This window comes from Condylura cristata, unplaced genomic scaffold (assembly GCF_000260355.1).
Source record: "Condylura cristata isolate star-nosed mole 26May11 unplaced genomic scaffold, ConCri1.0 scaffold00022, whole genome shotgun sequence".
In the NCBI taxonomy this organism is placed as follows: domain Eukaryota; kingdom Metazoa; phylum Chordata; class Mammalia; order Eulipotyphla; family Talpidae; genus Condylura; species Condylura cristata.
This window is the reverse complement of record NW_004567123.1, coordinates 10,730,567-10,755,723: the sequence shown is the minus strand read 5'-3', so window position 1 is coordinate 10,755,723 and position 25,157 is coordinate 10,730,567. Positions and strand designations below refer to the sequence as shown.

The 25,157-nt window shown below is 39.8% G+C and overlaps 1 long non-coding RNA gene across 1 annotated transcript in view; it reads left to right on the top strand.

Annotated features, from left to right (window-relative positions):
- Window positions 1–6,817: 6,817 nt before the first annotated feature.
- Window positions 6,818–25,157, top strand: part of LOC105853964 — a 32,405-nt gene continuing 14,065 nt past the window's right edge. Inside the window, exons 1-2 of the long non-coding RNA XR_001145706.1 lie at window positions 6,818–6,948; window positions 13,193–13,286. This is a non-coding gene — a long non-coding RNA (uncharacterized LOC105853964). The remainder of the gene's footprint in view (window positions 6,949–13,192; window positions 13,287–25,157) is intronic.

The following is a 25,157-nucleotide window of genomic DNA, read 5'->3' as shown; positions in this document are numbered from 1 at the left end:
CACATGTTTGTCCTTTTGTGTTTTACTTACTTAATATTAAGTTTCAGAATTTACCCATATCATATCAAGAACCAGGATTTCATTCTTTTTAAAGGCAGAATAAATTCCATTGTATGTATATACCACGTTTTGTTTATTCACTTGTCTGTCAACAGATGCTGGAGATGCTCTGCCTTTTTGCTGTTGTGAATAATGCTGTTTTGAAAAATGTGCAATCATCTATTTGAGCTCTATTCTCAACTTTCTTGGGTAAATATCTAAGAGTGGAGTTGTTGGATTACTTAGTAATGCTATGTTCAAACTCTGGGAACCTTTTTAAAAGTAAGAATGAAAAAGAAATATTAACTTATAACTTATCATAGGAGAAATGTTTTGTCATTTTCAGTTTGTGCTGATGTTGTTCTCATTCACAACGTGGTGGCATCGGTATCCTGAGAACATCTTATGCTAAGTTTTCCTCAGAACCTGCATAAATGAGAGACTCTAGAGCAGAAGTTTCCTTAACTTCATGATCAATCTTTCACTTGGGATTTACATCTAATGGCAATTTGTTATTTACTGAAAGTTGGCCAAGTTCTGATTTAACAAATAAAGTGGACTGAAAAATGGCAGGGTAATTTTCAGAGTTTCTGGAAATAAAGCATACTGACTGGGCCTTTGCATCTTCGTCCATGTCCCTGTGATGTCTGGGTCAACATCACCATGAATAGATTCTTCTTTAGTACTAGCTTAGAACCAGTTGGGAAGGGCCCCTGTTTTGAGCTACATGCTTTAGAGAGTCCACATTTGTTATCTTCTGAAGACTAAGGTTATTGAAGTACCCAGGGACCTAAAACTTCTTTCCAAATGGTCACAGCTTGCTTTCAGGATCCACATGGTATGCTTTTTAGGGTGCTTTTCTTGAGCTCTACTCTTCCAAAGATGTGCATACTCTAAGTAGAAGGGTGGCCAAGGTGACTATTTGGAATATGGGTGAATGTAAATAAAACTTGAAGTTGCAGATTATGTGAGACTTTCTCCTAAGATATGTTACAGGCAGGACAGAGCTGGGGTATGGGAAGAAAGGAGAGTCAGCCTTCTTCCGGGTCCAATGTAGGCTTTCCCTGTACCACCAACAGTATTCCTTGATACTCCACAGGAGTATCAAATTTCAAATGATTTTTTCAGACCACTATGATGGTGCCATATTTTCCAAAGCATGTGGACAGAACATGCTGTATTTAGCAGTTTGAGGCTTGATTTTTAACATTTAAGTTTTTAGGCATTTAGTATATGGGCTATTGTTACTACCCTGCCCTGAGTTTCACAGAATTAGTAATGGTCCTGTTCTCCCTTCTCTCACCCAGTTTGCCAAAAACAGCCACATTAATCCAAATACATGAATAAATATGGATTAAATTCATAAGGAAGAAAGCTTTCTTAATAAGAACCCTGTATCAGGTACTGTCAGTGTCGCGTAAATGGAGTTAGCATCAAGGGCCCAGACACTTGATTTCCTCCTTTAAAAAAAAAAAAAAAATATTTATTTATGCATAAAATAATGGGGTACAGGCCAGAAGTGCAGAGGGTAAAAGGATTCTCCAGAGACAGAGTGAGGAGCAGAACAAGTGGACTAACTGAAATGCATTGCTGAGGGGAGCAGCAGGTGAGACAGGAGAGGTCTGCTGGGCCATGTGGGTCAGCTCCCTGGGCAGGGACCAAACTCATACTGCCATGGCTATGGACAGCTTTATAGTGCTGTGCTTTAACCCCTTGTGCCACCAGGGAGGCCCACTTGGCCTTGCTCCTGTGTGTCATCTTCATGATGAGGGATGACTGTCCTTATGCTCGCAAGATGGCTGCCTCAGCTTCCAGTACCACTCTGTTCCATGAAGTACCCTGAGTACAAAGCAAAGGGCTCCATAGAGCTTTCTTTTCCTATTATTTACTGTTCAGAGCGGGAAATTTTACCCAAATGCTCCAGCTGAATATTCTGACCATCTTGGACAGAAATTGTTACATTATCTACTTCTAGGCCAATTACAGGTGAAATGGAAAAGGTTCTTTGATTGGCTTAGGCCAATTAGACTTTGTCCTCTGGGAGTTTGAGCATACTCTGTCTGAAAAAAAAAAGGAAAAAGAAAAAAAAAATCAGGTTTCTCTCAGCTAAAAGAAAGGGAGAACTTGCTTTAGGCTGGGAAGCCATAGCAACAGATAGTACAGTTACTTTCCTTAGAATTGTAAAGGAGGATTAGTAATTAGGAAGTAAAGAAGGAAAGGGGATTTGTCACAGGGTGGAAAAGACCGTCAAAGCTGAGCTTGTAATAAGCACATTGTGAAAAGAGAATGTTTCAATGAAGTTCTGTGGGCCTTCATTATAAAAGGCATATGATTAATGACACTGCATTTCATTAAATTTGTGACTTGTATTTGTTGCATAACACATCACTAATAAATAACATCTGACGGATTAATATTGCTGTTCTCCATCAATATTTTCATGATGTCGTTTCACCAGAATTAACTGTTGCCAGGAGAAAAATCAACCTTAAACCCTTCATTGCTCATGAAGTAAAATGGCTTAATCAGCTCATCCTGGAACAGATAAAAAAGAATCTGGAATCACCATTTAAAATCCTGACGAAGCATTCGACTTCTGACATTCTGAAAAGGAGAAGCAGCTGGGTTCGACTTCTCTTTGTCTTATTCCAGGGATGGGTGTAGATGTATTGTACCAGATGCCAAGCAGGTGCCCCCATATGGAGTCTGCTCAAATGCTTCTCTGACCTCAAGACATTTCTTACCTGACCTGTCTCTTTCCTGCCATTCAAAGTTTACATCCCAGTAGTTTCAGGGTTATATGCTGCAAAGTATAATACACAAATACATAAATATTTATGGGCCATAAATATTTCGCCCTATAGTTCCATATATATATTAAATGGCCTGGAGGCAATAATTGCATCTCAGTAGCTACATTGCTGTTCTGTCCTAGTGAATGTCATTTTGGCTAGGAAAGGGTTAGGGTCCACTGATAGAAATGATCTTTATTTTTGGAAGTGACATGTGGCAGAAGAGCAGAGTGGGAACTGACCTCTATCAAGTCAAATACCGTGGGCTTCTTGGAATTTCACACAGCTTGGTGGCCAATTTCCAAGAACAAGCTTCCCCCCAGAGCAAGGAAATGGAAGCTGCCAGTTTTTTAAGGCCTAGAACTAGGCATTAGCAAGATGTCACTTCTGTTTATCTTGTTAAACAATCAGAGAGCATACATTCAAAGGGCAAGGGACTGGGACATAGATTCTACTTCTTGATGTGAGGAATAGCAAAGAATTTGGAGGTCACATTTTAAAACCATCATGTCATCCTGAATGTCATTTCCACAGAGAGGCTTTGTCTGGCTGTATCCTCTTAAAAAGCCCTGTCTGCTCTCCAGTATCATCATCTAGTTCAGTGTCTGTTTGACTATCTTCATAACGCCATTACCTGTACTTTCTCTGTGAATGCATATATCGAATCACATAATTTTAATTTTACTGCCTGTCCAATATGACATTTCTAGGAGAGCAGGAATGTTAGGGATCCAGTTCACAGCTCTGTCCCAGCATAGCTTGGGCGGGACTCAATGAACACTGTTTGGTCCACAATGTACATCTGTTGAATAGATGAAATTTTTGTTTGAAACTCCTCCAACCTCTCAAAACAGATGTATCTAGTACTCACCCCACACTTGTCCCTCAGCCTTATTTTAAAGTCTGGGATTCCCATTAATAGGGCCACTCCCAGATCTGAGAATCCAGCTTATTATCACAGCCATGCCCGGTAAAGCTGCTATTTTAAACTACCTAGAATTAAGAAAAATGTGGCTGATCTTTATGGAAAGGCACCCAATACTCAGTCACACAGATTCCCAGCTCTGACATGAAAAAATTAGATCAGGAAATAGCTAAGGAAGGCAAGCATCCTGAGGTGCAGAAAAGAAAATGTCTCCGTGTATTTGTTACTTCCCATGGTTATAGAGGTATTGGGAAGCAAACAGCAGTGCAATGGTAATTTTGAGAAAATGGGCTGAGTGACTTATTGCCTGTTGGTTCCGAGCTTGCAAATCTGTTTTCCAAAGTGTAGCTGGGATAAAGCAACAGAATAATGTACAGCTTTTTACCTGCTCCCAAGTCTTTTATCGGGTCCCAGGAGGGGCCAGCTGAATGAGGAGAGGAGGAAGGAAGCACACACACTAGCTTCTGTCTAGGTTGCAGGCAAGGAAGCTGAGGTAGATATTTATTAGTCTTCAATTTGCATCTTAAATTAGTGATGCCTCGCCATTAATGAGGGCAGACCTCACTATGATTGTGCATCTCTATTTCTTTTTGGAGGAAAATAAAGTCAATTAAAATCAGTGCATTTAGGAGGGGAAGCAATTCACACAATCTTTTATTAGCAACACAATGGTGTTGTTTTCCTTTGTTACCAAGACAGCAATTAACAGGTTTCTAATGGCACAAAGGTGGGTGACAAGTAAAACAGGCTATTAGGAAGGGGGCTGCTTTCAGGCTTCTAAGCAGAGTAGGAGACTTGAAGGATTTAAAAATAAAGTAAAATATATGCTCTATGCCAGGGGTCTTCTCACAGGAAATTGTAGACCTGCTCTTAGGCACCAGTCTTACATTGAAATATTTAAAGAATATTGTTTTCCTAGTAAATCTGAAGTATTGAAATAAACTCTCAAGTCATTTCTAGAAAATAAGGAGTGGATGTAGAAGACAGGATTGCTGTCAGATTTCAACTGGGAGTTTTCGTGGTTATTTTTATGTGTTGCATATTTAAATATTTAGAATTAATTCTATTTATGTATTATACAATTGTTTTGTGCTTGGTTTGCAAAAGTAATACTTTTGGGTTCAGGAGAGAATTAAAAGACATGCTCGGTGACATTTTCTTCAAGAAGTTTCTGTGAAACTGAAGAAAGGGGAAAAATCAAAGAAATAAACGTGATCAAGATCAGTGAGAAAAACAGAATAAGACCCCAGGTCTTCCAATAAACAGTAGTTGAGCAGGGAAAATGCCCAGTACAGACACCTAATATATCAAAACAGAACTCTTCATCTTTCCTTTCACCCTAAAATTGTTTTTTTCTTAACTCCCCTAATCCTCTCCAAAAAAATGTCACTGTCTTCTGGTTTACCAGACTGGAATATGCTACTGCAGATTCTATTTCCTTGTCTTTGTTTTTCCTGTCTTCTCCTAAGGTTAGACTTTTAAATGTATCATTTATTTCTGTTTTTATTTCTTACATTCATCCTTTTTTATTGTTGCTCTTAATTTTTTGCATTTCCAGTTTGTAGTTCATTCTTGGTTTAGTTCTGGGTTACTGAATTCATATAGAAATCCAGAATGGAATGTACACCAGTCTGGGAGTAATGGGTTGAAATTCAGGAGAAAGGTCAAGGTTTTCCGGAAATCCAAATTTGAAACCCACTTGTAGAAATTCACAGTGATTTAATGACTGAACTGGATGGAGGTGGTCAGAGGTTCAAGGACCCATTTTTGAAGATAACTGGAGCAGGAAAAAGAGCCAGAGGAGGCTTGTTCTGAAAGGGAGGGAAATAGCACAGTAAATGCTGCAACTGGAAAGCAAGGAAAACCTGCCTTCGAGGTCTTGCAATGATCATGATGAAGTCTTCACGTCAAATACCATTAAGAGGTTCAAGAAGGATAGAAAATGACAGCATCTGATTGAATTTGACCTCAAAGAGAGGACTTTTCAGATTTAGTAGAGTCTTCAGAAACTGACTGGAATAGGCACAAGCATGAAGTATGGGGCAGAAGTTGGAAATTAAACAATGGGAGTTAATGTCTTTAAAGTGAACCCAAAAGCTGCTCAAGTTAGAGTATTTTTTTAAGATTAATTTTTATTTATTTATTTATTTATGCATGCAAAACTGGGGTACAGGCCAGAGGTGCAGGGGTGAGTAGATTCACCAGAGATAGAGTAGGGAGCAGAACAGGCAGATTTACTGAAATATACTGTTGAGGGGAGCAACAGAGAATGGTTCTATGTGCCCTATGGGTAAGCTCCCTGGCCGGGGATCTAATTCAGGCCTTCAAGGTGATAGCTCTGAGACTTAACACGTGTGCCACCAGGGAGACCCCCAGATCATATGTACTTCTGCTGTTGTCTTGGTCTGGGTTTCTCCCCTCCCCTGCCAACACAGAGGAAAGGGCTTGAGTGCATGTAGTTTATTGTGGACAGTGGCCCCAAGGAATAGGAATAGGATCCAGGAAAAGTGAAATAGAGAAGATGAGAAAGCAATAAGAGAATGTATTATAGAGTCCATGAGGCTGAAGCTGTTTATGCTTCAGGGCCTGGAGGTGAAGTAAATGTTAAGCTAGTTCCCCACTGTTTCTAGGGAGAAACAGAGTTTCTCCACAGAGTTTCATCCAGTTTTTCTGAAACTCTTGCATCAGTGCTGTTGTGTCAATGCTGTTGTGTCAGTGCTCTTGGCTGGAATACTGTCCTTACCCTGATAAGCTTAACTCCTCAATACTCCTAGAGCCGCCTATTTCCCCATCTCCTCCCCCCTCAAAATTCAAGGGGTATTTTTCATTGTGCTCAACTGGAAAGGGAGTGCCTCTGCTTCTACAGATCACGCTGTTATTTCTTCTAATCCCATCCCTGTCATTGCATTTAGGTCTTTGGAGAACAAAACCACGATGTCATTCAGGCCACATCTTCTTACTTCTCATCTAAGCCAACCATCCACCCCCCACACGCAAATACACACACATACAAAGTCAATGAGGTTGGACAAATACTCCCCTCTTTCTTTCTCCTAGGCTAATCGGAGATGCTAGTGCCTTGTTCTTCATGAAGTGGTGTCAGGATGGAGCCTGCCAACCTGATAACATGCAATAGACTTCCCTCTCTTTCCATCTTACTCTGGGGATACTTGAATGAGAGATGGCATAGAGGTAAGTAAATGGTCATAAATGAGTATGATTATACTCATGAGTTGATTATATTCAACTCTTAATGTCTTCAAGTGAATGCTTGAATAGGAAAAAGGAGAGAAAACCACAATATTTTCAAATGCCAACTGGCCCCCAATTTTTATTTTCCTCCTTAGCTAGATTCTAATAAATTATGCATTTCCTGAGATAAGGCACTAGATTCTCCGAATAGGTGATCTTCCTACATTGCCTCATATGATGCTGGGCATCTGGTGACCACCGCAATACTTGTGCTGCCCATGTTACTGACTGAACTATTGAGCACTCAGAGGGATAGAGATTTAACAGTCTCAGTTTTAAATATTTACTGTAGTCATCAATCACCTTAATGTCGCATATGTAAGGGTTTGTTAGATAATATCTAGCCACAAAAATGAATAGCAGATTGCCTGTGTGTGAGAAAATTGTCTGCTCTGCCACTGGGCTTAAACACTCTTTTCGTTCAGAACTCAGAGGAGGAAGTAAGAGTCACACATTAGTGTTGTGTTGTGAACTTTCTTAACTTTTCCAGTCCCTCAAAGGGATGTACCTACTTTAATAACTCCAGCTTCTCAGCTCACCCCAATCGACCTACTGTACACTCACTAATGGAAGCCCTTGAACTTGGCTTCTTCACAGGCATACCTTGGGAGGTTCTATTGTATGATCAGTTTAGCTGTTTATGCATTCAGTGCTTTCCCACTGTCTTCATCAAAAACTCCTGATCATTTAATATGTTCTTACAGATTAAGATGCTAGGACACACATGCACACACGCACACGCACACACACACACACCATTCTGGGTGACTTCTTTTTATTCTCCCAAGGTTAAGATTGCTTGGAATATCTCTCTAATTTAAACTGTGTTATCCATCATTTCATACATTTGTGTGAACAATTTTGGTACATTATAACTGGACCAGACTGACTGTTGTTGGTTATTTCTACTTTGTCTTTATTTCTAGAGATCAGTGTCACTGGAATGGACATTGAGTAATGATTTAGTCCACCTCTGTTTCCATTTGGACAGCAAGGAAATCACTCACATAACTGTGCATTTTTAGTAACAAGGAAATTGTTACTAAAAAATATTTCCAAGAAATCTAAACTCTAGATAGACATTGAGAAAGAATTCTATATGAAAAGGGTCTTTCATACCATTTTTTTTTTTCCAACAGACCCTACTAATAGTCTTAGGTAAAGGTTCTATGGGCTGTTATAGGGAACAGGATGGGGAGAAAAGAAGCAGTCTATTTCCTTCTGTATCTGCTGAAGAGATAGAAAACAAATAGGAGCAAAAATTAGTTATTTTATTTTCTAAGGGCACTTCTAGTTCCCAATACATTATCTAGGGGCTTTGTATTAGGTTGTGATAATAAAGTTGTTGACCTAATGTTTTTCTCCATTCTTCTTTTATACATCCCCTGGGGCAAGGAGGTATACCTACCTTTTTTGTGTTTTTACCAAAGGCAGGAGGGTCTTATTCTGGCTTCACTTCTAGGTATCCTACTGGGAGAGAGTTTCTAGTAAAGTGATATTCAGACTCTTTGAGGGGATGGGAATGGAATAGGCAAAAAATACCTTCCCTTTGGAAATCTCTAACATTATCATGTTACATATAACACATAGTATCTTCTAATATAACTTTGGATGTAGTCCCCAGCTAGTACCCTCAATTCTGTATTCATGCTTGGTTTATTTGGGTTTAGCTTTGTCAGGTATTTATTCTGTTTCTCTGTATTACACTTATGAGTGTAATTATCTGGTGTGTGTCTTTCTCCTGACTTATTTTACTTAGCATAATCCCTCAAGTTCTATACTGTTGTCACAAATAGCGGGAGTTCATCTTTTCTGAAAAATAACTGAATAACATGCTATTGTGTGTCTATATACCCTATTTTCATCCACTTTTGATACCTCTTTTTTCAAGTAATTTTTATTTCTCATATCTCTCAATTCTCTGGAAGAATGGAATACCTATATTCAAAGTAGTTCAGTTATAAGATATGTCAATACATAAAGTACTATTTAATTTGGTTTTGTTCCCCATGGTGTTCCTAAGAGAGGCATCAAGACTACAGCAGCAAAAAGGAACCTTTCTCCACTGTGGGTGGGAATGTAGACATCATGCCCTGCTATTTTTATTGTTTCCCTCGGTCTAGGGTGCTCTCACTGGACCCAGTAGACTTGACTTTATGTAGGGAGAAGATCCTTAAATCCTGGTATAGCAGGACTTAAATATCCAACAATAAAGGAGGAGCTTTGGGAGAATGAGGGTCAGCAGCTTGACCTTGGTGATGACATTTCTCATCGAGGGACTCAGCCGTGCACCATTATCAGTTACAGGTCCTCAAGCATAGGAGAATGAATGCTTTGCTCCTGCTGGTTTTCTGTGATGCACTTGGCACCTATTAAAACCCATGTTGCTGCAGACACCAAGTGCTCTTCCCTGACCCCCTTCCATAAGAAATCTACCCAAACAGTGTATGTGGTGAATACATTGAATAATTCAAGTAGGTTTTGGAGGTGGGAGAGGTCTAATTCCGTTCCTTTTTTCTGCACTTGCCCAGTTCTGTTCTTTTCTCCCAATATCAGAATCTTGCTTCCTTATTTCTGTTTTGAAAAGCAGAATCTGGCTGTTTATCACCCAGAAGCCAAACACTAGGCCTGAAAAGGGGTAGAGTTTGAGAGTTTGTCCTTTGTCTAGCAATCCTGTCCAGCCAGTCCCTCCAACACTGGGCTTTCCTTTTTTTCACTGTCCAACACAACTGCTCTTTCAGGTAATTGAAGTAGGCTCTTCCTTTGGACCTAGCACATAGATCACTGCAACAGATTTTCCCCAGCATACCTCTAGCCATGCATCCCTCAGGACAAGGAGTCTGTAGGCCAACGGAGGCATGACCCAGAGCCCCCAAACCCTTTGCATTTGAATGTTTGTGAGTTCCCAATGCTCCTGTGACAAGTTACCGAAAACATAGGGGCTTATAGGACTCACATTTTTATCTTACAGCTGCAGAGGTCTGAAATGCTCTCTCCAGACTAAACCAAGATGTCAGGGCTGTGTTCCTTTCTCAAGGCTCTAGGGGAAGATTTGTTCTCTTGCTTTCCAGCTTGGAGAGAGTACAGCATGGGAACACTCCCTGGCTCTTTATTTAGTTATTTATTTTTAATTTAAAGTTATTTATTTATTGCATCAGTCTTTATTTTATACATTTTTTTTTTTATCTCAGTTGTAATCTCCGTGGACGTCCCACCACCATCACCATAGTCTGGTGCACTCGCCCCACCCCAGTTTTGATCTCTTCCCCTCCTACCCTCTAGAATGTTTCTGGTTCACATTGTCCTCCCCACTCTTCCACATTTAAAAGACCCTTGTGCTTACATTGGACCAATTTGGATAATCCAGACTAATCCCTTTAGCTTAAGGTCAGTTGATTAGCGACCTTCATTTCATCTTCAACCTTAATTCCCTTTTTGTCAAATACCATAACCTATTCACAGGGGTGGGGATTAGGGGCTGTCATCCTTGAAAAGCCTTTCTTCTACCTGCTACACCAGGACTTAAGGATCTTCTCCCTAAGTAGAGCCAAGTCTTTGGTCCAGTGAGAGCACTCTAGGCCCAAGTTGGGAGGAGGGGAGTGGGGGAGAGGGGCAGAGGCAAAGGACAGGTGTTGGGGGTATCTTTACACACATAAGATAGAGTGTAAGCATGCTTGCACCAAAGACTCCAGATAGTGTGGGATGGAAAACATTGACAGGAAATGAGCAAGCCACCAGTCCCAGCTGGGAAGCCACTATCTGTGCTGCTGCTCTGGTCCTCATGTTAGGGACTGGTCTATACCCTAAAAGGAAAAAGGGGATATTGTGTCTTAATTTTCTGGCTAAAGAATGTTAATTGATATTTAAATCCAAATTCTACTAGTTTGTTGATGTTTGAGGGAAATTAGATCTTTCTGATATTTGTGCATTTTATATTTTTTATAAGGTTGACTTTATTAGGACAAAATCAGGAATAAATAAAATGAATAAACAATTCACTTTACTGGACCTTATCTTTATACATACAAGCTTACTATCAAATAGAGTATTAATTTATAATTTTATTGCATACAGGATGACCTACATTCTGGAAAAAAGAGAGAGGTACACTGTGACTATCTAGTTATCCTGAAAATTTGAGTTCTAATGAAAAACAAAACCTGCCAAACTCTGATTGATGCTGCTAGAATATTTCCAATAAACACATGTCCATAGCAAGCCAGTGTGTTTATTCTTTTTAGCTACAAACCCTGGTAACCGACATCAGTGATTTTCCATCTTGCCAGCCTGAAAAGCCATAAAATGAATTTCTCAAAAGTAACAAGTATCCCAGTAGCCAAAGCGTATGAACTAAAGGGATTTGGTACTTAATGACCAGAAGAATAGGGGACACCAGGTTTAAGCTTCTGTATCTTATGTCTCCAAGAAGTAGATGTCTATATTATTCTGAAAGTTACAGGTTTGTTTCTCGGCTCTGTGAGGTTTTTGTTTGTTTGTTTGTTTTAATCCCGGAGACTGTATTGCTTTGTTCTTTGTAACTGTGCAGAATCAGATGAGGGCAGTCGACAAGCTTGAATGTTCACCTTTCTAATCTTTGCTTCATTTCATTAGTTTTTTTTTTTTTTCCTCCTTATTGTTTTTGAGGAGGTCAAACATTCTCAGAGTAAAATCTTAACCTTTGGACTCTCATTCCTAATTTATGAACTGTTGAGGAAGTGCTTGTTCCTTCAGTTTTCTTGGGACACTTAAAATAAAACACTTCTGGCAACTGATATCGTATGACAAATTGAGCTGTAGTCTTGGAGCATTTTCCTGGGAGTGGCCTTGAAGCAGGTCTCAGGCAATATCCAAGAGGCTAGCAGCTGGCTGATTAATTGAAAAAAAAAAAAATCATTAAAGCAGGGGGTCATAAAAAATGATTCATACACACCTTAAACATTTTTATTTTAACTTAAAACATATAAATTGACATTCATTTGCCAATCTGTGATGTAAAACTAAAGTCTTTTCTCTTAATTGGTATTATGTGTTGTCTCTCTTCATAACTCATACTCTTAATGATTCCCCTAAGATTTTCAGCTTCAGATTCTTTACATTCGAGCAGGAATTAAATTGACTTTGTAAAGCAGTCTGATTGAATATCTTCCCCGACTGTCATGTACAATTTCTCCCCAAGCCCTTTACAGTTTTCTTAACCACACCTAATTCAACAGTTGGTATACATTTTTATTGACTTGCTTTTATCAAGCCATTCAGGAGAATTCAACTTAATTTTCCATGCAGTCCTCATTGAGTGTTCATTTTTCATCAGTTGCATACATTGAATTTACATAAGATTATTTTGCTCCCACAAATACTCTAACAATGATAACTTTAATATATGTGGTAATCAGTTCACGGTAAGCATTGGTAAGTTATCCAGTCAGAGTAGACATGCATTAGTTTATTAGAGAGAAGCCTTTGAATGAAAGACATGGATGTTTGAGACACTTTGGCACATGTTTCCTGTACCCCATCTTGGGTTCCTTGGCTCATTCGACAGCCCCCATATCTTTGACCTCTTCCTCCCTCGAGTGCCATGTCTCTCGAGTCATGAGGTACGTCTGGAAGGAAATGTCAGGGAGCTGGCCTCCCAGGAGCTACCCTCAGTGAATGAGATTCCTAAGTGAGAGGAGCCAGTGGATGAACAATTGTTATTTTTTGTGCCCCAGTGAGAGGAATTGGCTCTGTCCCCCAGGTGCTGTCTGTTAATAGCCCCTTCATTGTCTCTCTTTTTCTGGCTTCCCTTCTCAGTTCCTTCCAGGGCCTTTCTATTATCTCTTTCCTAATCAACACTGTGCACCCAAATTCTTGACGTTTGGTCCTCTTTTGAGGGAATCTAAAAACAAGGCAAGTGCCAATCAATATGTGAAGTGAGGAAATTGATCTCGTGAGTGGATTAAATGGAAACTACATAAGAATCTTCTACTGTTTGGGGGGAAATCTAATTTGGTCTCTCCCTCCTTAAACTATTAAGCAATTTCTACCCTTATTCATTGATTTACTTATTGCCCACATGGTGCTTCATTTCAACTAACATGCACCTCCCTTGTTGTAAATTCCAGAAAGATAAAACTTTGGGAATTTATCACAAGCTTCTGGGTGGGACAGGAGTTTAATTGGCATTTTCTTTCTGTTCTCCTAGTTCGTCTGTTTAATTCTCCATTTGCCTCGAACTGTATGCCTGATGGCATCCTGGGATTCTGGCATCATCTGCACCCCAGTTTCTGTTTCCCATGGTGAGTCCTACTTCTCCTTTAATCTATCTGTGTTTTTTTTTTTTTTTTTCCTCTGATAGATCCCCTCTTAGCTGAAATACTGCTTGAACTTACAACAGGGAACTTTGGTCCCACTTCCAGCTCCTCTTTTTCCTGGGCCTTGGCTGCCTCTTCACTACCCCAGGGCCATGGCCTCAGCCCTTCTCCCAACTCTGGTGTTTCTACTGTACGCGTTCATGGCCGCTTTTCTGTAACACTTACCTTCCTACCACTTAAACCCATTTAAATGTTTTTCTTCAAAGATGCACAATATTGAATTAATGCTGTTTCAGAAACGGAACAAAACTATTGTGCTCTCTCTCCTCTGTTCTTAAGAACAAGTGTTTGGATTGTAAAGTGATTGAACCACACTCTATTCTCTCTTATTAATGGAAAATTGGCCATAAATTGCCGAGGCGTGACTAGCTCATTTCCCAACACAGCTGCAAATGCTTTATGCTGGGATCATTTTCTATTTCTCAGAAAGAAAGGAGAGAACTCTATGGAACTGACACCCCTTGGAATAGTCCTGGGTGTCACATACTCCCTATAGAGAAAGACTGTTCTGAAGAGACAACTGATTGAAGGTAGCGCTGCCTTCCGTCAGGCTGTTCCCTTGCAGTGCTTGTCTTTATTTTCTTATGAATATGGTGAATCAACTTCAAACTTTGGGAAGGCAGGCATTAAAGATTTTTTTTGCCCTTTTTAAAAACCAATCTAAAATACATATATACCTAGGAAATGTTTTGTGTTTAATACAGAAAATTCACAGTAACAGCTTATTTTAATTTTGAAAATACATTCAATTTTACCAGTCATCTTCAACCCATAAATTATCTATTTTAATGTTCAAGTAATCTGATAAAATATTTATCATATGCCCACTTTGTAGATGAAGTTAAATCTGTTCCAAAAGATATAGTATTGTGTGTCCACTGTATTGAGAGGAAACTTGAGCTCTGTCTTCTCACATCACATCTGGTATCCCAAGAGGTCACCATTTTTTCTCCTGGGACCAGCTCTGCTTTTGGGAAACTATGTCTTCCCTGATTTCAAGTGAGTATCACAAAGTGACTACTAAATTATGTGCTTTGTTGACATTTCTGTCACGGGATTAGCAATCCCTGCTACAGAGGAGAGGCTAGTCAGTTCTCAGGTGATAAAATTCATAGCTCTCAGTATCAGATCCCCAGTTTCACAAGAAAGCCAGTCCTGTCCATGGACTGAAGTTGATTTTGGAAGGGAAGAAGTTGATTTTGAAAGTGTCAGATTTGCAAGTGGTCAGCATGTGACCAGGCTTCTGTGCCCACACAGATTTCTTGTGGTGTTACTACAGTCACTCCTCTAAGCCTGTGAACGTGACTCTGTCACTTTTACTCAAGACACAGATTTTCCCAGTATGTTAGCTTATGGGAGCCTCACAAAAACCCATGGGTTAGGCACCACAGTTATGACCACATCCATGTTGGCGCCGAATGAATTAAGATTCTGTTCCTTGCTGCAGAAATACAAATTAGTAGGCTACCAAGCTTAGATTAGAATTCCCCTCACTTTTTTATACAATCCCATACTTTTCTTACCATATTGTGTATCTACTGCCCAAGGGCAGAGAAGATTAAAAAGCAAGTTCTAACACTTGGTTAGGTTAATTTTCTATTTCTCTTGAAATTAAAAAAAAAGTTCAGATGTCCCCACTAAGATTAATAACTACTTCTTCTTTCAGTTTACTTTATCCCCCCAAAAATGCTTTATACTTTACTCATTGATTATCTATTACTGAGTATCAGTTTGACCTAAGGACTAATGCATGTTGGAGATTCTAATCATGCGTCAGATTGATACCCTGAAGGAGTCTGTAGCTTTCAAAAAAGTCTGTAATGTTGCATTTCATTTCAGTAGCAGATTGGTGCCCATCATTTATCTGGGGGTGACCCCTTTTCTCTGGCAGCTTTGAGTGCTGCCCCCTTTCCTGAGAGATTTGCCTTCAGCTTTTAAAAATGCACCATCCAGAAGTGTCAGTAGGTTGTGCTCTTCCCTTAAAGCAACCCTCAGCCAGGGACAGAATGATCCTGGTGTCATTCACATGTTAGAACTTCCCGTGAGGTCAAGCTGAAACTAGACCCTGCATGAAACTATGTATTTACTTATCATCTTTCCCTGTCCTGTCCTGCATTTCTCACTTGCTGACAGGCTCCTCCCGAGAACACTCCGTCACTTGCTGAGAATCCACCTCATGCTCTCCTAGGGAGCCCCACTCAAGACATTATGTTCCTGGCATTTTACTCCCTTATTTTCATTCCACATCCACTTCAGGTTTTTCCTTTTAGCTTGCTCTTGCACCCACCTACTCATGTATTTGCTCACTCTGTTGCTAAACTGGTAGAGTAAGAACAGTATGGAGGTTTCTGGACTTCGTGTCAAATCTATCTGCTCCATATACCATGGACTGACTCAACTGGCTAAGTAATAGGTCTGAAGAGTGAGGATGTCCAGCACTTCCCAGAGTAGCATCACAGCAACTGTACAAATTTTAAAGTAGAACAAAAAATTTTGAGGATGAAAAGTTTAGTTTTTTCCTTTACACAATCAAATTATATGGAAGAGCAGCTTTTAGGATCTGTAGAATAAGGTCAAAATTCATGATTTTCATTTGACATGAAGTGAAGGCAGAGCCTGGAGATTTGTCTGTGGCCCTCTCTCTTGCCTATGGGGCATGAGACTCATGGGGTCCTGCGCTAAGCAGTGGCAGTGTGGGGTGGCTCACATCCATGGCCACCATGTGTCGAGTTAGAAGCGCATCCCAGAATCTTTATTCTGTGGAAAAATACAGAGGAAGCTGGAAAGCTGTGTCAAAAGTGGTAGCTTATCTAAAAGGTGAGGGTCACCAAGTGAGAAGTGAGCCAGCCACAGGTTAAGAAGAGAGAAGGCATTAGGGTCCAGGGGAGAGCTCAGTAAGTCCAAAATGGGGTGCTGAATGACATCTTCTTTTATGTATTCCAGAAAGAGTTCGGTTGGCAAATGTGACTGAAGGGGACTGTTATCTATTGAGAGCATATTGTATTATGAGACGAGCACAAGTGACTAACATCCAACACTCCTGTAGAGTATGTACCAGTATTGTCTCCTTTTATAGCTGAGGAAAACAGAATCACTCAGGTGGCTTGTCTGAGTTCACACAGCTAGCAGAGGAAGAGAGTTAGCACTTAGACCCATTTGTCTGATTCGGAATCATTCATTATGTGCCTCCTATGCCGGCACTTTTCCTGCTCTAAAACCTCACTGTCCTCTGACAAAGAGGTGCTTTCTCCACTTAACTGAAATGGAAACCTAAGACTCACTAACGTCACTGATATAACCCAGCTAACTTTAGAGCTATTTTTTTCCCTCCAAATATGATTGTTAAGTTAATATCATAAGGTCTGAACACCTGTTATATAAAGAGTGTAAAAAGTTATTTCCTTTGCAAAGTGCCAAGCTGAGCTTCTTTTTGCAGATTCTCCATTTTCCCCTTTTCTAGGTTTTGAAAGCTGCTTTCTAGTGATTGTGTAGCAGGAACCAGTAATCGTGCCCAGGTCCAAGGCTTGATGGCAATCCTGACTTGGCAATATTTGTCATGGTTTCTTTTGGATATTACTTTTCCCACTCAGAGGACAGACATTCTTATATATGTTCTTCATGGGCTCCTGTTTCTTCATTGATTGATTGCCATCTTTTGATCTTATTCATAGTTAAAGTAAAACTACCACATCCCTTCTGATTCCCAGAAAACCTCCCATGACCAGTGTCCTTGAAGATATTTTCTTCATTACTACTCACAGCAGAAGGTCAAGTAAAGATCACTTACTGGAAAAACCACTCTCCAATCCCACCATATTTCAGTGGGTTTAATACCCTAACTTTCTATGCATGCTGTGTATGCCAATGTACGTCAATATATTATCCACCTATACATACATGTAGTATATTATTTTATACTAGAAAAATTTCCTTGGTAATCTCCATGGGTTCAGTCTTCTTATGTTATAGATTAGGAAGTCACAGCAAAGAATTGTGACTTTGTCAACTGTCACCCAAATACATGGTAGAAAAATAGGACCCAGAGCCCATTATCATCATGAATAGTTCTTCTCACCATGCTGCTGTCACTCAGAAATGCCAGGGTAAATCATAATAGTTACGATGACATATTTTCAGTCATGTAGGTTGGTGTGGAGGATGTGTTAGGGCTGCTTTCCTGGAGGTGATTCTACAATAAGGTTTGAGTGAAGGTGATTCCTTTAAAATGATCTCATGAGAGAAAACAGTGAGGGTATAAAAGGAGCAGGTCAAGGAAGAAGGAACCAAGCAAAGATGTGATTCCAAAAGTTTCCAGCCTAAGGCTGATCGCCTGGAGACCTCAGGAGAGAAAATTGCACTGCTGAGACTACTCCTCTTGTCCCTCACCTCCCTGGGCTTTAGTGATCCTGTGTTAGCCACTAGCTTTGGTTTTCCTCAGGAAATAAACTTCTTATTTTGTGCCTAAGGTCTCTCCCATATCCCAAGAGAAGACCTCTGAAGGAAGCTTCAAGTACCAGATGTTAGAAGTAAAGAATGCACGAGGCTGGGGTTAGGCATTTGGCTGATCACCGCTCAGTGCACACAACAGAGAATAAGTTCATGGAAACAGAAGGGATTCTGGGTCTTCTGGCTCTTGTGCAGCACTTCTCCCCCATGCTCCACTGGTGCCCCCTTCCACCTTCACCTATTAGTAGCACTTCCCATCTCCACCCATCATTCTCTACTCCATCACCCTATTTTATTTTCTTAGGTGTGCTCATTACTTCCTGAATTTATTTGTTTAGAAGTTTAAGATCTCTGCTCATCAGAAACTCCACAAAGCCTATCTTTCTTTTTGCCATTTTATCTTCAGTCGTAGAAGAGAGGCAGAGAGTGGGTATTTAGTGTCTATTTGTTGAATAGTAATGAATGGATAAATAAAAATAAATAACCATGAAGCATCTGTACAGAAATGGGGCACCATTATACAGTTCTGGCAGTGTGTACTATGGAACACAAAATTTGTTGTCAGTCTTGTCTTATCAGTATGCAAGAGGAAATAGATGGCAGATTGAATTAAAGTTCAATCTATAGTCTCCCAAATTATTGTAGATAATATTAGTCTAAATGGGTATATTTTACAGTGGTGAAATGCTTCCAGAAAATTTTTGAAGAAAATTATGGTGCTGAAAAGAACCTTTTAGTTCTTTGATACATTATGTCTCTCAATGGAATATAATAGCTTCGTTTTTTTCCCCCCAGAAGACGTGTGCATTTCATTATATGTCATTATCTGATATATGTTTGGCATAAAAGGCACTTTTCCCTTTTTATTATTTTTTTCATGGGACACATATAGTAGAAAATCTCCGCGAGTTGATGGCATATTCTCCTCTACAATATATCTTGTTGGGATGTATTAGTCCCAGTCCCGTTTGTTTTCTCTCAAGGTATGGGGAATAGATTGATTCATTCCATAGTTTATATTTTACTCTTCAGGTCAGAAATTGACCTAGGCACTCTGATTGAACAAATCTCTCCCTCTGCACCAATATTTTTTCCCCTTTAGCCAAATACCATTTCCCTGTGTAGCAATTTAGTCATTATCCCATGATATAAAAGAAATGTGAAATCTGTCACAAGGAAGATGATGTTGTGACACAGAGAGGGATCCTCTGGGAGACTTAACCAGGATTTTCACAAGATTGAAATGAATGTGACACTATGTTCAGATTCCTAATTAAATTTATTCTTTTTTTATGTATGTGTTCTTTACTATGGAGAGAATGAGAATGAGAAAATGTGTCTCTGGCTACAGATGAAGAATGGGGATCAACTGTAAGAACAGCAGCTTAAATAGATGTATTTTAAGTTCTAATGTCTTCAGTGTAAAGCATCAAGACCCATTTGTGATCAGGCTTGGTCTAATAGATGGCTAATCCCCAGGAGAATCTTAATTACCCTTTAAATGTCCTTCTGTGTCAGGCAAGAGAGCAGCAGGCTTAGATGTTCTCTTCACTGCAGGTTGGCATTTGTAGACACCTGGTAAATATTTGTTAAATTTGATAATAGAAATATATATGCATTGAGAGGAGAGAAGGAGTGAAGGCTAAGGGGAGAGAGGTGGGAGAAGAGAGGAAGATGAGACATGTGAAATATGCTTCAAGACTCAGTGCTATGAGGACAACCCTATATTTAGTACCTAATGAGCAGGTGGGGTAAACAACGTAAACTGAAGAGGCAAAAGTCTAAAGATGCTGAGTAATCAGGAAGAAAGCAAATGCACTGGAATGTGGAGATGTGGAAGATTGCAATAACCTTATCCATTTTCATCCTTCCCTATCTATGTTCATCCCCTTTGTCATACCACGACTTTTTGGTGTTGTGAAGATCTTGATGAGTGGTGTGTGCCACCCCTGGACCTAGGCTCAAGGGTGTGTTTTTCTTTAGCTAATGAAGTCATGGTTCTGAGTTTTGTGCAGCGTGCAGGGAGACCTTGGCCATGTAGTCAATTTTGTTCTAAATTGTATTACAAAATTCATGAGTCGATGTGATATGCGTATAATGACATATTGTGAAAGCGAAAAAGGTAGAAATGTTTTTACTCAGGGTGTTATGGTTCTTTGGAATCTGTATAATAACATTTGAAAACAATATAGACCTTTCTTGACCCTGCAGTTCTTTAATACCACTTATTTTGCAGCCGTTACTTCATTACTTATGATATTTCATCATCAGTTGTGTCATCTTAAATACAGTCTTCCAATAATTCTGTCAGAGGTTGTTGCCATGCTTCATTTACGACAACCACAATTGTAAGTCTGACCCAGAGTATGCAGGGAAATACACATGATTGTTTTCTAGTCAAGTTAAATCTATGATTTGGAATTTTATATACTAAAACAAGAACAACATGTCTTTGCAAACATTTTTCCTTGCGAACTCCTTTGGCTCTTATCACTGTTTTCCTAGAATATGGGCTTCTACTTTCCACTCACCAATATTGGCAGGAAGGGAGTGATGAGCTCCTCAGTGGAGCAAATAGAGCTGCTGCATAAGAGTAAGGGGTGTCTGTGCCCTTGCTTGTGGCACAACAGGTTAAAGTGCAGCACTGCAAACCTAGCCCCAGTCACTTCGGTAGGAGTTCGATCCCCTGCTAGGGAGGTGGCCCACATGGCACATAAGACTTATCCTGTCTCACTTGCTGCTCCCCTCAGCAGTGTACTTCATCGATCTGCCTGTTCTGCTCCTCATTCTGTCTCTGGTGAATTCTGTCACCACCCCTGCATCTCTGGCCTATACCCCAGTTCTGTATGCATAAATGTAAGGAGTGTCTATCTAATGTGAGGTTGGGCTTAGCATTTACTCTTGAAAACATTGTATCTACCGACCAACTTGAGAGCTAGCTTACATGGAGGGGTTAGGAGTCTGAGGACAACAGTAGTATAATTATCCTCAGGACTAGCTGCAAGGAATTCATGGGGTGAAAGTTGGCTCTGCCAAACCCATTGACTTCAAATGCTGTAAATCAACTCAGGCTCCATGATCAGAATGCAAATGGGGTAGCATACACAGTGTCCAAGAGTAGACTGTTGATTGTTGGTCTCCAGGAGCTCTGATCTTATGCTATATCTGATGTGAATGAACTCCAGCCAAATACAGCAAGCTAATGGTCTGGTGACCCAATTTTAGATATTCTCCCTAAAGAATTGTTGTGCCTTGCAGTCAAAGTAACTAACTCTCCAGGACACCCTCCTGGAACCTCTTGGGCCCCATGGCAACTCTCAGAGACAAGAGTCATAGTTATCTGAGGGGCATGTGACTGGGCCCACATAGATCCTGCTTGGGGCCTTCCATCTCTAGCCTAACTGGCACAGCCAGGTCCATCTGTTCCTAGTCACCTGGGAGGGGGTAAGAAAAGTTAAGGTAAATGCTTTGATAGCTCAGGACTGGCAGAAATGTCTGGCACTACTGACCCTAGTTGGTACCAGATAATGAAGAGGTCTTAAAAAAAAAATTGATGATGGTATGTCAAAGCATGGGCACATGATACCCTGGGCGCAATTGACCACAGGGTCAATTGACCAAGTCTATGAACATACATTGTGATTATGTGCCAGTTCTGAGTGTTGACCTCAAGGAATTCAATGTCTCTACTTGTTTTACTACTTTCTGCCATCATTTTTCTTTTTTCTAAAAGGCAGATTTATGAAGTACACTGCTGAGGGGAGCAGTGGGCAAGATAGGAGAAGTCTGCTGTGCCATGTGGATCACCTCCGGGGCGGGGGATCGAACTTGCTCTGCAGCAGCCACAGCTTGGCTTAGCTTCTCAGTGCAGTGCTCCAACCAGCTATGCCACCAGGAAGGGCTTACTTCTGCCATCTTTGTAATAATGTGTTGGTCTAGCCTGTTGTTGAAGGAGACCCATAAAGCAAGCCTGTCAGCTCAGTAGTCCTTGTTGACAACTAGCCATCCTCCAGGCAGGTAAAGATCTGCAGCCATTTGATTTCACATAGGAAGGCACTGAATTTATTCCTATATGCCATTAAGGTTTTGTTTTATTTACAAGAAAGTGTATTGTGACAGAAGACTAGCTGAGGGTTTAGTACCTAAGTAGAGAACCCTGACTAGCTGAGGGTTTAATAGCTAAGTACAAAATCACTTCTTCACAGCATAATTCAGAAGTCCTAGATAGGCTTTTGCATTTTCAAATACAGCTGAAATATATATTTATATGTGGACACATATATTTGATTATTCAGATAAAGAAATGACCAAGAACATGGATATGCTGCTGATTGAAGAACTTTTCTGTTTGAATATCATGGTAATTTATTTTCTCAGTGATGTTTTAGGTATAGTCTCTGAGTAGACAGATTGTTGCTGTATTCAAGGAATGATACCAGAGCAATGCAGAATGGTATGCATCAGAGAGTAAGTTCTGTTACTATCCAGCATGGGAAAAGAATCCTCTCAATAAATAATGGAATCCTTAGGTATCTGTAAGGGCATAAAAAGATCTGAGGTGGATAGGATTTGTGTATACTGGAAAAATAAGAGTTGAGGTGGCAAAATTATATTTGGCATAGAAAGAGTGCCTACTTAAAAAAAATGCAATGGCAATTGCTGCCAAATCTTCTGAATTCTAGAAAAGCTCCTAGTTTAATCTAGAAATGAACATCCAGATTACTGATAGACTTATAAGGTAGATTCTCTGTACCTAAAATAATGGCTCTTTTTTTTTTAAAGGTTGATTTATTTATGTGTATAAGAGCTGGGGTGTAGGCCACAGGTATGAGAATTCACCAGAGATATAGTGGAGAGCAGAACAGGCAGATTGACTGAAATAAACTGCTGAAGGGAGTAGAGGACCAGATTGGAGAGGTCTACTGCACTGTCTGGGTTAGCTCCTTGGCTGGGGATCGAATTCATGCTCAGTGGCTATAGATAGCTTCATAGTGCTGAGACTTAACCCCTTTGACCCCCAAGGAGGCCCAAATAATGATTAATTTATTAAAGATCAAGAGGGATGATGGCAAATCTTAAGTGATTTTAGAGTTGGTTTTAGTCCTTGCTTGTTTCCATCTTTATCATAATTAAATTATTACTTCCACAGCATACATTATTGATTATTTATCTGCGTGTTTGATATGAGTAGTGCTGACCACAAGGGGCTCACATATATGTAAAGGGAACAAAGATGTCTGTGTGATTGTTGTATCATGTGACAACTAGTATGATAGAGCTGAGCACAGTTCTGAGTTGTGGAGAGAAGACATGTTCAGTTGGACCTTACTGATCGAAGAGCTTATGCAAAGACCCACATAAGAAAGGCTGTTGATCCTGGTCTTTAGGGATAATTTGGGGGTCACCAGGTAGAGGGAGTAGCTATTATTTCTCCTGCTGGTTCTAACATAAGGTTTTAAGGCTTAACCCAATCCTCATTAGTTTATTTCATGCTCTTTCTGATGACTTCAGCGTTTTCTTACTCTTACTGTCTGATTAGTTCAGTTAGTCTCAGGGTGGCACTCTGCAACTTTTATTATTGCTGTTATAATACTTGACTCACTGAATTTGATGCTCTTGCTTTGGATCATTAAGTGTTCATCTATTTGAAAGTTTATATGCACTCCTATGTTCATTGCAGCAATATTTACAATAGCCAAGCTACAGAAACAATTTAAGTTTCCAATGATAGATGATTGGATAAAAAAGATGCGCTATACATATACAATGAAACACTATTTGGTTATAAAATATAATGAAATCTTGTCTTTTGCTACATGTATTTAACTGGAGGGTATTTTACCACGTGAAATAAATCAGAAGGAGAAAGACAAATACTGAAGCTGTTAGAATTGGGGTAAGAATTGGGGGCTATAGGCCTCACTGGACTATGGTAGAGGATTGTTGATGCTTTAGTGGTAGATGTGTATGATAACATACATTTGTAAAGGAATGACTCTATATATTTAAAATATACACAGTACTATAAATCAATGTTACCATAGTAAACTTAATTTTAATAAAAATTATTCATCTAATTCTTGGGGTGAGAGATATGAATGTAGGTAACACATTCTGATGTCTTGGCTTAAGGTGAGATGGCTTAAGTTAGAGCTAAAGAAAGTGAGCCCAAGGGACTTTGGACATAAGTTAAAGGAGTAAAATGAAAAGTTAATATAAGTGATGATGCAGGTAAATACTGAACAGAGAAAAGGTCAAAGTAAAGTCCTTAGAAACAGAGAATGAGCCTGGCATTTGTATGCAAAACTTTAAGGAAATGCTCTCAGGAGAAGGGGACTGACAGAAACAAGATGCATAGAGGAGGGTGTCAAGCAAAGTTCTAGTTTCACCAGAACTCCAGCCTCAGTCTCATCCCACGGATAGCTCTGAAGCATAAAAAGTACCACGCACCAGTCACATGACAGGTGTCTGGACTCCTCTTTCAGTCCGTCCTACACACTCTCGTTAAAGCATGCTTATGTAAAGAAAACCTCACAATGCAAATGGATGGGAGACCCCAAAATCATGAAAACATGCTCATATTCACTAGTAACGATAGGGAAAATTAGAATTCCAGTTAAGTTATGGTTTCACAACCATCTTAAGAAAGTCATTTAAGTCCAAGTCCGTCAATATCAAGTGTTATGATGATGTGGGAAACCATTGCGGTGGGAATGTAAACTGGTTAAACTACTTTGGGAAAATACTTAGCAGTTTCAAGTGTATCAGTAATGTTTTGCTACAATCATTCTGTATAACAAACCACTCAGAACTTAATGTCTTAAAACAAGGACCTTCTATTACTGCTGTTGAGTTTGCTTATGCATTGGTGGTCAGTGCTGGGTCAGCTAGATGGGCCTAACATGACTAATCAAGTCATCTGGTTAATTTTGGACTGGGTGAAGGCTGGTCTACAATGGCCGCAGAGATGCCAAGGATGTCCTTGTATCTGCTATATGTGTCTGTTATACCCTCAGTAGGCATATACTGCTGACAATCTCAGAAAAGCAAGGGTGAGCAAGTTTATTGTGCTAGGGAGTAAGCAGAAGCCTTTCAAGTCTTCGTATTTCATTTGTTACCAGGCATTTGGCCAAAACAAGTCACATAACCAAAGCTCAGAATCAGAGTGGGGGTGTTACACTTTTATAGGAAACTATGTGAAAAAAAAAGAGGCCATTAATTGGGGCATTCATTCAATCTATGACTCATCAAGAAGCATGGAAGATTCACATGTCCTATAACCTACCAAATCTACCCATACATCTCTAATTCATTTGTACATAGAGACATAAATTTGTGTATTGATTGTGA